Below are 16,443 nucleotides of genomic sequence, written 5' to 3' on the forward strand. Positions count from 1 at the left end.
AACAAACAAAGAATGTAATTTTCATTTGGAGAATTAATAAAAACTAAAAAATACACCAACTAAGATTCACCAATCACGAAAATAACAATAAAAACTTTTATTTTTAACATAACATATCGACACTAATTTACTGATTTTAACAGCCATTTGCCAAGTACATAATATACCTATTTGTTTTTATTACCAACAGCGCCAATCTCCATCTGTAGGCAGAAACGCGAAACCTTTATTGACATATTACCTACCAAATGGCTGTCAAAATCAGTAAAATGGTGTTAATGTGATTATGCTAAAAAAAAGTTTTTGTTGTTATTTTCGTGATTGGTGAATCTTAGCTGGTGTATTTTTTAGTTTTTATTAATTCTCTAAATGAAAATTGTATTCTTGTTTGTTATTTCCGAGAAAGTGCTGTTACAGTTTTTCGTAAAAAAGTGCTCATATTTAATTTATCGACTTTAATTTTTTTTTATTATTTTAACTCAAAATAAGTTTTAGCTGGTGTATTTCTTGCCAATAAATTATCCTAAGGGACAAAGCATTTTATTTTCTTGTTTTCAAGTAAATACTGTTAAAAATTTTTCGAAACTTTTGTTTCGATATATATGGTGCTGCCTTACTAGGACCTTTCCCTTAAATTAATAAAATTCTTCAAGTCTATTCCCGGGTCAATGTTAAAAATAATCCTTTTTTTTTGTATCAAATTAATACAACCTATAGCTATCAAAATGATGCAATATGATCCGATTTAAGGTATTATTTTGATACATTTAAAAAAGCTGTGTGATGATTTAGGAATTAAATTTTATTATTATTGTGTATAACAGTTCTGATTGACAAATGTTAGATATATATGTAATCTGAAAAAAAAAGAAATTGCAAAATTTAATAAATTGAAAACATCTGTTGTCTATTTTTTATCCCTGTTTAATATTAATTTTAGTGACTCTGATGAATTTACAAACAGATATTAAACGAGGTATACGCATATACTTGAGGAATAATAAGTTGATCAACATGAATAAAGTTGACAGAAAGGTTAAAAAAGTAGATCTCTGAAAAAGGGTTAGAGTGTGTGTATGTGAGTGTGAGATGTTTGGAGGTCAGTGGAGGTATATATAATAATATATCCCAAGGGAAAAATATTATTCCATATGTGAGGCTATTTAATTGCGCGAATTTTTGAAGGATTTTCAAAGTAGAAATATATATATGTCTGTCATGACAAGAAACGCTTGGGGCTTTTGACACTTGTATATTCCTTGACAGAAGACAAGAGAGAATACATATATATAAACCGCACGCATGACATATACCTGGTGGAACCCTCCTCAAAATGTATCAACCACTGCACGCCTAGTTAGTTGCCATTGTATATATATATATATATATATGTATACAGTAGGCACTTTACCAACCTGGAAGAGGGCATGATTCCACGCATGACAATTTGATCGTTATGTCTGACTTTCTTTTTATATTTTATCCAACAATAATTCCCTATTTCAACAAGTTTCTCAGCTTTCAATATTCACCTAAAGCAAACAATTTCACATATTCGAAGAATGACAAGAAAGTTTAAAAAAAGGTGACATACAATCCAAAAATTACACCTACTTAGGAAAAAAAAGTTTAACTTCTCATATATAGTTCAATATGTTTCCATAAATTTGTTTCGGATATTGAAGATTTGTCTTTTTCTTCAACATTATCTCAATTAAACTGGAAATAATATATTATATTGAAAGAATGAAAAAATAAATTTTTTATCTTTCATATAGAATCTATAGTCATAAATATCGTTCCCAAGAAATTTGGAGATTAAATTAGAATTCACGAAATTTTTATTTGGGGGAAAAACTTTTCGAAAATAAGAATAAAGTATTAAAATTAAAATTTTTAAGTACATAAATTATGGAAATGTAGGTATATAATTTACATGTATATTAAATCTCGACTATCCTCTGCATAGAAATGTGTACTTAATAGAAATGATTCGATCTATAAGTATAGTATAAAACTGCGACTCTTTCTCATGAAAAGAAAAAAAGGAATAATCATACATATTATATATATATTTTTATTTAAAAAAAAACTAAAATTTGGTGACTCTGATGATCCCAAAACAGGTGTAATAACAACCATATTCTTGTAAACTGCTTGATTGCTGACAAAGTGATTTAATAATAGTCAGCTATCAGATCTATTTAATACTCAAAATTATAGTGTTGTATTCATGTAATTATAACAATTTATATATATATATATATATATATATATATATATAAATTTTTATAATTACATGAATTTATGTACATTTTAATATACATATAAACCTGTATATTTCAACTTGCATCCGTAAACTAAATTTTCATCTATTCTGAAATTAAAAAATTAATTAGGAACGTAATAAGTTTTCATATATTTTCAAAGATTGATTTTAGCCAAATTCTTTAAGAAAAATTTTTATTATTTCATTTTAAAGAATTTGTTTCCAATATGCACCACGCATGATGTCCTTCTAACCTATGGACCCTAATTTTGAGGTTATGTTCGTCTCAATTCCGTCAAAAACCAAAGTTTTGGACATAATGACTTTGATTTTTGAGGTTATGTTCGTTTCAATTTATACCCGTACAGAAATCGTGATGTGGGCCTCATAGGGTACTTACTAATTTTCCCGATCTCTGGTAAGGACCTTGTCAAGAAAACTGATCAGAGCAAGGCAAGGGGCTTACCAGTTTTCCATACGAATATCCTATTTTCTAATATTATATACTATTCAAATTTGTAAATCTAAAAATATACCCAAGTAGCACGATATATCAACCAGATGTCATGGTGATATCACCGGGGAATATCACCGTGACATCAGGAAAATGTCAAAATGTCCGCCTTACGGTGATATCACACGGTGACATCGAGGTGATATCAAGGTGATATCACAGTCATATAACGATGATATCATGGTGATATCACCGTGATATCATATTGATATTTTACAGGGATTTAAAATTTTTAATAATTTAAAAAATAATAATAAATAAAAAATTTTAAATCCCTGTAAAATATCAACATGATATCACCTCGATGTCACCGTGTGATATTTTTTTTGTTTTTTAATATAACTCGTAAAAACTGCTCATTAATGAAACAATTTGCTCAAACAGGAAAAACTGATGAGGCCCTTACCAATGCATTACTTTAAATAAGGCAAAGTCGGTCAATTTCTACACGGGATAACCATGCTGATAATTAAATTATGAAAAAACTCACGACATATATATTTTACGATGTTCAAATTTTGGGTGCTGTAAGACTAAAAAAAACGGAAAAAAATGCAAAAAAAAATCGAATTTGCAGTATATCACAAAATGCGCTTTTTAAAATAAATATTGTGACAAGAATATACTTTTTTTATTGAAAATATCATCTATTGACATTAACTGCAACGGTAGCTCACCACAACAGTGAAGGGGATATAAATTTTACCAGGCCGTAAAATTATAAACATCCAATGGGGATGTCGCAATTAAGTTCTGTATAGAAATATCGATGTGTCGTAATATCGAGCTGTAGATATACAATATATATAGATAAATCTATGTACTATGTAGGAGTTGGTTTAAAGGGTGTCTTCCTCATACATTCTGAGTTAGGTCGTTGCGTAAATCACACGAAGGCACCGAAATTTACGCGAGCAATTTCGAAGTAAAACCACGAAAGGAGCGTCCATTCTTTCTGAGAACAAGCTCACCTGTCATCGAAGGAACAATGGTGGTCGCGTATAAAGGTCTCAAAGATCTACCATTTTCTATATATATAAATAAATTTATCACGGAAATAGGATATCTTCAACATATATATAGGTGATTCTTCGCGAGGCGCACAATTTGTTCACTGACAATATTCAAAATTTTTTTATCAATCAAATACTGATTTTTGAAACAATTTATTAGAGAATTTTATTCTATCTCACATTTACGTTTATTTCATTATTTAATTGAAAAAATTATCTAAATATGAGCACTTTTTGAAAGAAAGGTTTTTTCACCTATGCGTACAATCCCACTTGGTTATGAAAATTAAAAAAAAATTCATCTTCCTCAAAAAAGAAAGGAGTAAAATATAAATAACGTCTTTTTTAATTTTTTAATCGAATAACAGAAAAATCTTAAAAATATAACTTATAGTTTTCGAGAACTCGACGTCAATATGAACGGCAATTTTTCTGACTGACTCCCTAGAGTCAAAATGAATAAAAAACAACTTACCGATTGTGGAATCACTTGTCAGAGACTGCATTGGTACCACACTTTTAAAACAGAATGCAGGGCGTGCTTTTCCATCGTTCACATCCCTTCAGTTCTTCAGGTAATGTTATAAATATGAATTTAAACTGAAAAAATAAAAAATGTTTTAAAAAATTCAAGCAAACAAATAAGCAATTGAACTAATTTTATTTCAAACACTATTATAGGTACTGCCTTGCAATGAAAAAACATCCCAGGTGAAAAAATTAACGTTACTAACGTTACTAATGTTACTGACATTACTAATGTTACTAACGTTAGTACCTATAAAAAAATTAAGAGTTTCTAAAATATATTTTCACAGAAACTTTGACACTACTTTCCCATTATCACTTTCACTTCCACTTAAACTTTTTATAATTTTCATTCCCATTTCCACTTATACTTTTTCTAATTCTCATTCGCACTTCCATTCTCACTTCTACTCTTTCTAATTCTCATTCCCACTTCACTTCCACTTTTTCTAATTTTCATTCCCATTTCCACTTCCAGTTTTTTATATTCATTGCCACTACCACTTTTTCTAATTCTCATTCACACTTTCACTTCCACTTGTTCCAATTTTCATTCCCATTTCATCTTTTACTTTTTTATTTTCATTACAACTTTTTTATATTTTCACTCCCACTTCCATTCCTAATTTTTTAAATTTTCATTATCACTTTCACTTTTTCTAATTTCCATCCATGGTAATTAAAAAAAGTGGAAATGGTTGTGTAAATGGAAATTAGAAAGAGTTTTAGTCGAAATGGCAACAGCTAATGAAAATTAGAAGTGGAAAAAATGGGAGTAGAAGTGGGAATGAAAATTAGAAAAAGGGAAGTGGGAATAAAAATTAGAAAAAGTGGAAGTGGTAATGAAAATAAAAAAGTGAAAGTGGAAGTGAAAGTGGAAATGAGAATTAGAAAGAGTGGAAGTGGGAATGGAAGTGCGAAAGAGAATTAGAAAAAGTGAAAGTGGAAACGGTAATGAAAATAAAAAAGTGGAAGTGATAATAGAAATGAAAATTATAAAAAGTGCGGGTAAGAACATTAAATACTTCCTGATGGTCGATTTTCGACAAGTTTCTGCAAAAATACAATTTAGAAACATTTTCTTAATTTTTGCTTCCTCGTGGAGGAAGCTATGTAGTCCTTTCGTTTATAAACTTTTTAAAAATGGTGAAAACAAATTTTCCTCTATATAGAAACATGTTATATGAGATCCTGATCAATTGTCCGGATGTATGTATGTGTGTGTGGATCGTTTTTGTGAACACGATATCTTTAACAGGTTTTAATGGATTTGGATAAAATTTGGTAGGCTTATTTAACACATTAATCTCTCAAAAATGACGAGAGGATTTTTAAAAATACCCCAAAAAAAAAATTTTATCGTCTTTTTTCTAACAATTTTTTTTTAATTGAAAAAATTTTTAAATCGAAAAATTTAAGGTAATATATAATATAATCGTCTTCTTTATGTCAAGATGAATCGATTGATATATATAAAGTATAGATTTTATTGCAATTTAAAGAATTAATGAAAGTTAAAAAATCAAAAATTCTCATTTTAGCTAAAAAATGATGTGTTTATTTAAATTCATGTTTATATATGAAATAATTTTATTCCCTGCATTGAAACGAATTGGTTGGTATATATAAAGTATAGATTTGATTTAAAATTTGAGAATTAATAAAAATTGAAAAATCGAAAATTCATATTTTAGCTAAAAAATTTTGTGTTTTTTTTAAATTCAAGTTGATGAATAAAATAATTGTATTCCTTGCATTAAAATGAATCGATTCGTATATGGGTGATTCTCCAGAAACGGGTCACTTTTGAATAAGGAATTTTTTTTTCAAAATTATTTAAAAATACATGTTTATTGCATCCTTTTTATTAATTATGATTGGAACAAGTGATTCTAATAAATATTTGAGCTTAAAAATCGTTTTTAATGTAATTTTAACGATAAATATGTATTGTAGTACTTTCAGCGCAATAGCGTAGCAAGGGCGGCCGGGGCCCCAGGCACCATTGTTTTTGCGCAGACATGTAATTAAATTTTTAATATTTAATTTTTCGAGAACAAAACAATAATTTCTTTGCAAAAATTAATTGTTTTGTAGAAATTTATCTCGGCTTTTTTTTATAAAAATAGAGAAAAAAAATTAAGTTTCTTAAACGCAAGGGAACTGAAAAGCTGAATGACGGCCCTGTAGTTGAGTGTCGTTTCTGCTCGCGCGAAACTTGCGCATGCTCAATAAAATTTCGGGGGCCGGAGTTGAGAGAGCTGGAGTTGAGAAACAAATGAAAAACATTAATTACTTTGTTAATTAAGGACTAAATAAAAAATCCTTTAGGGATTTTATACAATTTTATTACTTTTATCGATACTATAGGTTGAAATTCAAAATTATTTTGAAAAACGATTGTTTTAAACAGGTTCGGAGTTGAGACATAATAAAAATACGCAAATTGTATTGTTTAATAATATAAATTTAAAAGTTAATTAGTTAATTAGTACCGTTGATTTTTATTCAATTGGGATTTTTACACATATTTATCAAAAAATTGCTTTAGTTACAATGAAAATAACAAGCAAAACCTCGAAAAACTAGTCAAATTCTCAACTCCGGATCCAGAAAAAAATTTACGAAGAAACATTATAAATAAACATTTTTTTATTTAAATGGACGAAAAATTAAAAACCCTTTTAGGGAATAACAGTTTTTCAGCAATACTTTAAAATGACTATAATGACAAATTTTATTTTTTTAATTTTAATGTCAAAAATCTTATTCAAAAATAGCAAAATCCATGTGTGGAACGAGCAAAAGTATATTTTTAGCATATTTCAGATGACAAAATAAATTTTGGGAAGTAAAATATCATTATATTGATAATGAGTTTATTAAAGATCATTAAAATGAAGAAATTAAAAAAAAAATAAACCAATTCTAGATAATATTTATTAACTAATTAATCAAAGAATCAAAAGTGACCTGTTTCTGGAGAATCACCCATATATAAAGTTTATGTTACACTCAAAATTAATTAAAATTTTCTTTATTTTTCAAAAAATTTAATTAATTTAAAACATTTTTAACTCGAAATTTTTTAAATCAATCAATTCAATTGGACAAATTCATTGCTTCCTTCACGAGGAAGCGAATTTTTTGCTTCACAGAATGAGGAAGCATAATGTTTATGAAATAAACATAAAGGACCCCCTCCTTGTTTTATATGTACTAACGTTAGTAACATTAGTAACGTTAGTAATATTAGTAACGTTAGTAATGTTAATTTTTCTACCTGGGATATGTAAGTGTTATGTATGTTTTTTTAAAAATTATTATTTTGCAAAATTTTCATCAGAATTTAATAATTCCAACAAATGAAAATTTATTTTAAAAAATTTTTATATGTAAATGAAAATCTACCTAATAAAAATTCATTAAAAAATGTCAATATTATGTCAAATAAAAATTTTGCAAAATATAATAATGCAAACCAATAAAATTCGGCTCAATGAAAATTATATTTATAATTTTATTATATGAAAATTTTAACAATTGATTTTTAGAACTTATTCGTGCGTCCCTAATTTTTTAAACAAAATATTTCAGTTTTCGCACATAATAGACCTTCCTCATCATATTTTAATAATATTTAAAAAAAAATGTTTGAAACATTTTATTAGTGTTATGTATGCGTTATATAATTAGGAATTCCTATGGTGGAAAACATTAAAAGAAAAACTATAGTTGTGTTTTATCGTGAATCAATTATTTCTCAAAACGAATTATATATATATGACTGGTCAATTTTCTCGCTTAAAATTTCTTACTCATTGTATCATGAATATAAGATTGACCCAGGTGTATAGAGAATGAGAGAGGGATAGAGAGGGTTTGAAAAGCTGCTATTTCATCGCTCCTTGACGATGATAGGATAGTAAACAATGAAAGCGCCCATTTTAAGCAGATTATTACAATCTCGTCGCGCTACAAAACAGTCCAGAACCGTAAATCGTCGACCCGTAAATGATTTTTCTATTATCATCAACTTTACAAGGATAAAACGGATTTTTTTTCTTTTATCTTCACTATGTATATAAAAATAGTAAATCTTTTTGAATATTCCTTCTTTTTTGCTGCCTGTTCTGTTATTTATTCTTTACAATACACTTTCATTAATATGTTGAAATTTTATTATAAAAAAAAATCTGTCACATATAAAAAATATTCTGTTTATAAATATTTTAAAAATTGAATTAAAAACATTGAAAATTTTTAATAACTTAAAATTGCAATTTCAAACTATTAAAATCATATGTATTATTGATCCTGACGCCAATCTAACATTAAAACTCAACTATATTGCGTATATATAAAGCTACGTTATTTGGACAAGATTTAAAAAGAGTGTGGATATAATTTGTATAAATGAACGACGTGTGTTTCTTGAAAAATAGTTTTCCATTAATTTCAATTTTCTTGGAATAAAATAAGGGAAGGGATATACGAAAGAACATCTATTACGAATGTAGAATGAATGTTATTTAAAGGGAAAAATCTCTGAGAAAAACGATAGAGAAGCGATTTATTTTCATTTTTTTTTTTTTTTATTTTTTTGTTAGACCACCCGACTAACTATAAACGCGGTAGCATGGTATCTCACAGGATCTCTGTGTTTTACAAGCCAGCTGTGTATCGTTCTGAATATTGTTGGTCCTTTGTGCTCGTGTCCTGCGCTTGAGTGGTTCGGGCTTGACTTCACTGTTTGTTCTCAAGCTCAAAGAGATCTTCCACTACGGAGGATGATCTCCATCCTCCTTGTCAGCTTAGCTTTTCGGGATTACAAGGATTTCTTTATATTCTCCTCACTTCCTTCAAGAATTCAAGGTCTTTTCTGTTTCTTCTCTCTTTTTTTAACATCTTGCTTCTATCCTTTTTCGTTTGTCGACACTTTTATGCCTGACCATTGTTTAAATTTTCATTTTTCACCCGCACGACTTATTTCATCACTTTTTAGCTGATTCTTTTATCTTTTTTTTTTATTACTCCTCGACAATGTTTCTTCACAGAAGTTGTCTTGTCAGTGTTAATTTCAAAAAGAAAATGAAGGAGCAAATAAATATAAAAAGTTCACAAAAATCAAAATAATAATAATAATATTGTTTCACAAAAACTTGATGTTAAGAGGTTCATGATTATTCCATAAAAATAATTAGAATTTTCAATTTAAAAAATTTTATCAGATACATTTTAGACAAATTTTCATTTTCTGAATTAGCCTTTATTAACATAATTTATTTTTGAATAAATTTTTACTTAACAAAATGTTTAGGTATCCAACTTTTATTTTGTTAGAATTTTTATTTCACAGAATTTCTTGCTACCCAAAAGAATTCTAATTTAGCATAATTCCCATTCAACAGAATTTTAAGTGATACGAATTTTTAAATGTATCGGCACACAGAAAATTAGAAGGCATTAAAATAATAAGCGTTGCAGCTTATTTTAATGCCTTTTAATTTTCTGTGCAAAGACGAAAGTTTAGGGGGTGAAACGACCCCCCCCCCTCCCCACCCCGATACCAAGTTTCATAGAAAGCGAACAATTTTTTAAAAATTCAATCCGCTATTTTAAATTTTGCAAATTTGATCTCAGATTCGTAATCAGAGACCCCAAAAAACCCCAGATACAAAGTTCCGTAAAAAACTAACAATTTTTAAAAAATTCAATCTGCCATATTGAATCTGCAATTTTGATTTCCGAGTTCTAAAAGTGTGCCAAGTTTCATACAAATCGGCGTGTTCTTGGGTATTAGGTTCACTTGTGAGTCAGTTGCTTTGTAACATGTACTGTAACATGTAATGTAACATGTAACATGTAATATATCAGCTTTAATTAAAAGAAAAGAAAGTTGAAATATATTTAATACTTTTATTTTTATACCACTGTTGAAACTTAAAAATTAGAAAATTTCATTTAAAAATTAAATGAAATCGTAAAATACCTAAAAATATTTTTTTTTTATAATAACGCTGTGAATATTTAAAAACCTTTATTCGGTTAAATTTTTTGAATAGGATTGTTATTGGTGCTTATTAATGTGTAAATTTCATATAATCAACTTCATTTTATTAATATTTAACGAAATTTTCAGATAACCGCACCACCTAACCCCGAATGTACTTTTGAAATATTTATTAATTTATAAATCAAATGTATAGAGCTCAAAATTTAATATTTGAGCTCTTCTAAAATGAATTTTTTAAAGAGATATCACAAAAAAATGAAGAGGTTAAAAAATTACTTTGGAGTGCCAAAATCAGTTATTTTAACCTATACTCCACAATAATAATGAATGAATATTAATGAAATTTTGTACAAACTTACAGTTCATCAAGTACTTTAAGCAGAATAAAGAGAAAAATTAATGTAACTTAACACTTTTGAATAAACTCAAGTGCGCCAAGCAACCCCTGCGCCAAACAGCCCCGGTCTCCCCTACGGTTTTCTTGATTCAATATACTAGTTTTTCGTAATAAACTATAAAGAAAACAAAATTTGCGTTCTGTTAAATTTTTGTTTTAAATATATCACAAAATTATTATAAAACAATATTGTACAGAGGGGGAATATTAAAAGCTAATATCCTAGTGCGATTTATATCTTGAGGGACTGAATATAGTAAATAACTGACATCCAGTACATATGGAAGTACTTATTTCACGTACTTGTCATTCGTAATAAAGAGATCCAGGTTTCAGATACGAGTGTCTCCGTGAGAATTGCATCATTTTTCATGGTTGTAATCGTGTTTGATTAAAAAATTCAAAATACTCTTTGACTGAGAGTAAAAAGCTGTAAAGCACTAAGAGGCAGGATGTTCCTTGTTAGCGATAAGATCGCATGAGATTATTAATTAAATACCCGTCGTAACAAGTGAACGTTACTTGTAAATAAATAAATAAAAATTCATTTTTCCATATATTGTATTCGATGTACAATTTTTTAGTCCTTATTCATAATTTTCGATTCTTTAAATAGAATATTATATTCAATTATTTAAATCATTGTTTTAAATTATTTTTTGTAAATTCATAGCAATAAAATTTGAGAAATTTCTTTGTCGATTCGAATAAATATTGGTTTAATTCTATATAGTAACTAATTAATTATGGGTAAGAATTCCTGAAGTGGCCCCCTAATATTTTTTGTGTAATAGAAAAAAGTGATACCCACATATTTTGGTAGTCCATGATGTCACTAAAAAACCCCTGAAACGATTTTTCAAAATTCGAATTTTTTTAAAAGTTATAAACAATTAAACTTTTTTGCAACGTTTTGGAAAAAATTCTGTATCTTGAAATTGGCCGAACCGATTTTAATAAAAATTGGTTTGGAGAAAGATTAAGATACGTACTTTTGATAAATAAATAAATTATGAATAAAAAGTATAATTTGTTTAAACAAATTATATTGTTAATTTTTAACTTTATAAATTAACAATGTTCTCAGTCGATTTTTCCAATTTTTTTTATAGAATCATAAAAAGGGGCTTTTCACGATTCCATGACAAAAATAAAAAAGTGGGATTCTCAAAAACTTTAGAAGATACAGAATTTTTAGTCTTAACGCGCGCGAGTTTTCTGAGCAGCTCACGCATACGGCGCGGCATCTCCCGCGCGCCCCGCGCCAACCAAGACTCCATGAGAGTTCCCGATTATAATATTTTATTAACTCAATTAAACTAAACAGTTGTTTATATGTATTTTATTATTCATATCATTTTTGTTTATATTTAATAATTTTTATTATTTATAAAATTTCTGTTTATAATAAGTTTCTGATTATTTAATTTTAATGATAAATTTTCAACGTTTTTTAATTGTTTTGTTTATGTATCAATGAATAATAAAATATATTATTGCGAATCCGTGTTTTATTTTTCTAGACCGCATTGTTTAACGTTTGCTGTCAAAATTTTAACAAATTTCACGTTTATGCGCACTGAATGAAAATTTGCGCGTTTTCACGTGAAAACAAAAGAATCGCGACAATCGTCTGGTCATTCACCTAACATGATAATTTCGTTTTTAGATCATAGTATTTTCTTTACGTATACATAAATGTAAGTCCGTGTTTGTTGTTTCGATTAGTATTTTTCACGTTGTATATTAAAAATTTTACTTTTTCGCGTATGTGCTATAAAAACAAATCTTAAAATATGCCAAAAGCAAATACTTGCTGCAACCCGTTGAAAAAAACGAACATAAAGCAGTTTATAAAAATCTTGTGAAAGTGCCTAATTCGTGGAATTATAGATTTAAAAATTTAATAGGACAGTTCATTTGTTTTTCGTGCAAAGCAGCCATCAACACATTTAACAAAAAAAAACAATTAAAAAACGTTGAAAATTTATCATTAAAATTAAATAATCAGAAACTTATTATAAACAGAAATTTTATAAATAATAAAAATTATTAAATATAAACAAAAATGATATGAATAATAAAATACATATAAACAACTGTTTAGTTTAATTGAGTTAATAAAATATTATAATCGGGAACTCTCATGGAGTCTTGGTTGGCGCGGGGCGCGCGGGAGATGCCGCGCCGTATGCGTGAGCTGCTCAGAAAACTCGCGCGCGTTAAGACTAAAAATTCTGTATCTTCTAAAGTTTTTGAGAATCCCACTTTTTTATTTTTGTCATGGAATCGTGAAAAGCCCCTTTTTATGATTCTATAAAAAAAATTGGAAAAATCGACTGAGAACATTGTTAATTTATAAAGTTAAAAATTAACAATATAATTTGTTTAAACAAATTATACTTTTTATTCATAATTTATTTATTTATCAAAAGTACGCATCTTAATCTTTCTCCAAATCAATTTTTATTAAAATCGGTTCGGCCAATTTCAAGATACAGAATTTTTTCCAAAACGTTGCAAAAAAGTTTAATTGTTTATAACTTTTAAAAAAATGCGAATTTTGAAAAATCGTTTCAGGGGTTTTTTAGTGACATCATGGACTACCAAAATATGTGGGTATCACTTTTTTCTATTACACAAAAAATATTAGGGGGCCACTTCAGGAATTCTTACCCTTATATTATAGAATAAATATCATGGTTTACAATCAGAAATCGTAAAATGAGTTGATATAAGTATTTCTTGTGTGGAAATTAAGTAAGAACGGTCTTACTATATGATCATTATGGATTTTGTACGCTTTTTTCGATGTAATAAATTAGTCAAAGACGCTCATCAATTTTATGACGTGCTCCTATAGAAAACTGAAACCTAAAACATCGTCCGCCCATCACTGTGTCCGATGGCCTCGAACGTGATGGATGATTTTTCTTTCTCATATATATACATTGCAACTCTGGACCAAACTCTGTGGATCCAGTTTGTTTTACACATACATGTATATATACTACACAATGTAGTTATATATATGTATACATAACATGAGCGAAAATATCTCCAAGCAAATCTTATAATTTGTATTGTATAACATTATATGAGTTTCTATAAAAGAATTTTTAATTAACAAATTTTGCATCTATTTTACATATACAAAAATCATGTAAACGGATGTTTTTAAATGAATATAAATCATCTTTATCTTATAATACTTAATCGTTATCTAAATGAGTTTTTTTTTTAAACTCTGCAGTTTTGTAGTTTAAGGCCTTCTGAATAAAAAATGTCAATAACAAAATTTAAAAATAATGGCTATACACTGAAACAAAAGTTCTGGTTAAAGTTACTAGATGCGTTTGGTTAAAAAATTTCTAGTTATTTTAACAAGAAAATATAGTTAAAAAGACTAAACAGTTCTAGTTAAATAAGTATGGTTAAATTATTCTGGTTAAAAACGCGCGTTCGCGGACACTGCATAGCGTCTGTTGTTCTTTTTCGAATAGTTTATCGTGCGGATCGCAAGAATGGATGAAAAAGTTAACCCAAAATTTTTAACTAGAAAAATTCTAGTAAGATTAACTTGAAATTCTAGTAAGATTAACTTGAAATTCTGGTAAAATTAACCAGAATTTTTTAACCAAATTTTCTAGTACTTTTAACCAGAAAAAGTAGTAAGGGTATATATAACTTTTTATTCTGGTTAGATTAACCAGAATTCTGGTTATTTTAACCAGACTTTTTTTTCAGTGTAGTTTTTGAGATACAGTAGCTCAAAGTTGAAAAATAATAACATAATAAATAATGTTTTTTGGAATGTTCTGTACTTAAAAATCAATCAAAATCACTTAGAATCTGTTACCCCTAAGTAACAGATTCTGAGTTAATTCGATTGATTTTTCCAAAATTCGTCCGCCATTTTAAATTCTGAAATTCTGCCTTTAGATTCGTGATCAGTGACCTCAAAAACCCCCCGAGTAACAGATTCTGAGTGATTTTGATTGATTTTTAAGAACAGAACATTCCCAAAAACATTATTTTCAACTTTGAGCTACTGTATCTCAAAAACTAGCCATTATTTTTAAATTTTGTAATTGACATTTTTTGTTCAGAAAGCCTTAAACTGAAGAGTTTTAGAAAAATTGTCTGAAAGCCGCAATTTCTGTACAAAAAAATGCGGGGTCCTTTAACAGATTTTATTGGAATTAAATAATTTAAATCATTAATTTAAAATTATTCGTTTCTACTACTGACTGCAAAATTCAGAATTATTAAAATTGAAAAGAAAAGAAGATCTCATTACGCATCGTTCGCTTCTTGTTGCCAGTATGTTATACCTGAACAATGATAAATGACCTCATGACGAGATGCGCGGATAATATAATGAGTCGTATATTGTATTGCGGGGTCCCGTAATTCGAAAATTCGTGAGACCGATACCGTAGGATCCATAAACATTTATCTTCTTTTTCGAGGAATTCTGTTTTGAAATTTTTTTCCATCACTTATTCAATTTATAAATTTGAAGGAAAAAAAATTATTGTTTAATGCGAAAAAATCCTCTGCGATGGCAAATGATTATTACATTATTCCTGAAGGTCTGACTATGTTTACTATACGTTTTTTGCACGGAGAAAAAGAAAAAGTAATTTTTACTACTTTCAGAGTAAAACTGGACCAACTCGAAGTTTCTGCGCATCTCTGGCAATTTTTACTCCAAAAATAGTAAAATTTATTATTTCTGTAGTAAATTTTACTGTTTCCGTAGTAAGTTTTACTATTTCTAGAGTAAATTTTACTATTTTTGGAGTAAAAATTGCCAGAGATGCGCAGAAACTTCGAGTTGGTCCAGTTTTACTCTGAAAGTAGTAAAAGTTACTTTATAAAAGAAATCTTTTTTCTCCGTGTGGGGACGCTGAATCCGAATCTGGAGTCCATTTGACCCCATCAGCTCAGGATTTTGACATAACCTCAAAAAACCAATATGACGGACACTTTTTATGGAAAAATTCACCAGATTCGCTTGAAACTCGTTATTCTTCGCTAATTATACTAATTCAAGGCCCATTTAACCCCATTATATTTATAACCAGCGACCACGAAAATCCCCGAGAGTTTCAATCGAATTTGGTGAATTTTTACAAAAAATGTCCGTCATATTGGTTTTTTGAGGTTATGTCAAAATCCTGATCTGATGGGGTCAAATGGACCCCGGATTCGGATTCAGTGACCCCAAAAACGTATATAGTAAACATAGTCAGACCTCCAGGTCAGAACTTTTTTTTTGTGTGGCTGTGTAATTAAAATTTTTTACTTAAAAATTACTAAATATTTGTACTGATAAAGAAAATCTTTCTGGTATTGTTGAAATATTAGAAAAAATAATTTAATATAAAATAACTTGCAAATTCCGACCAGGACCCAACTCAAAATGAGTCCAAATTTTTATTTCTATGTGGGTTCATTATAAGTCAAAACTCTTTTTGTGTTGTTCTAATGTAAACATTTATTGAAAATGTTGGTCAAAATATTATAATCTAAAGAGACGACGATATGTTTACGGAAGTGAATTTATATACAAAGACGCAGGTATTGTCTGATACGTTTATTTTTTTTGGAGATTATAAATCTGTATAGTGAATTTGCGAGTGAAATGAAAAGTCGTCTTTGGGAGAATAATAAGAGAGAGGTTTGTTGTCGAAGTTGGAA

General features: G+C 28.2%; 1 long non-coding RNA gene across 1 annotated transcript in view; it reads right to left on the reverse strand.

Moving 5' to 3' along the window:
• LOC127278665 (uncharacterized) overlaps window positions 1-16,443 on the reverse strand; it is a 91,431-nt gene that overhangs the window by 51,712 nt on the left and 23,276 nt on the right. The window contains exon 5 of the long non-coding RNA XR_007842531.1: window positions 4,272-4,396. This is a non-coding gene — a long non-coding RNA (uncharacterized LOC127278665). The remainder of the gene's footprint in view (window positions 1-4,271; window positions 4,397-16,443) is intronic.

Source organism: Leptopilina boulardi, unplaced genomic scaffold (assembly GCF_019393585.1).
Source record: "Leptopilina boulardi isolate dan_hultmark-lab unplaced genomic scaffold, ZJU_Lbou_2.1 LbouV2_210, whole genome shotgun sequence".
Classification (NCBI taxonomy): domain Eukaryota; kingdom Metazoa; phylum Arthropoda; class Insecta; order Hymenoptera; family Figitidae; genus Leptopilina; species Leptopilina boulardi.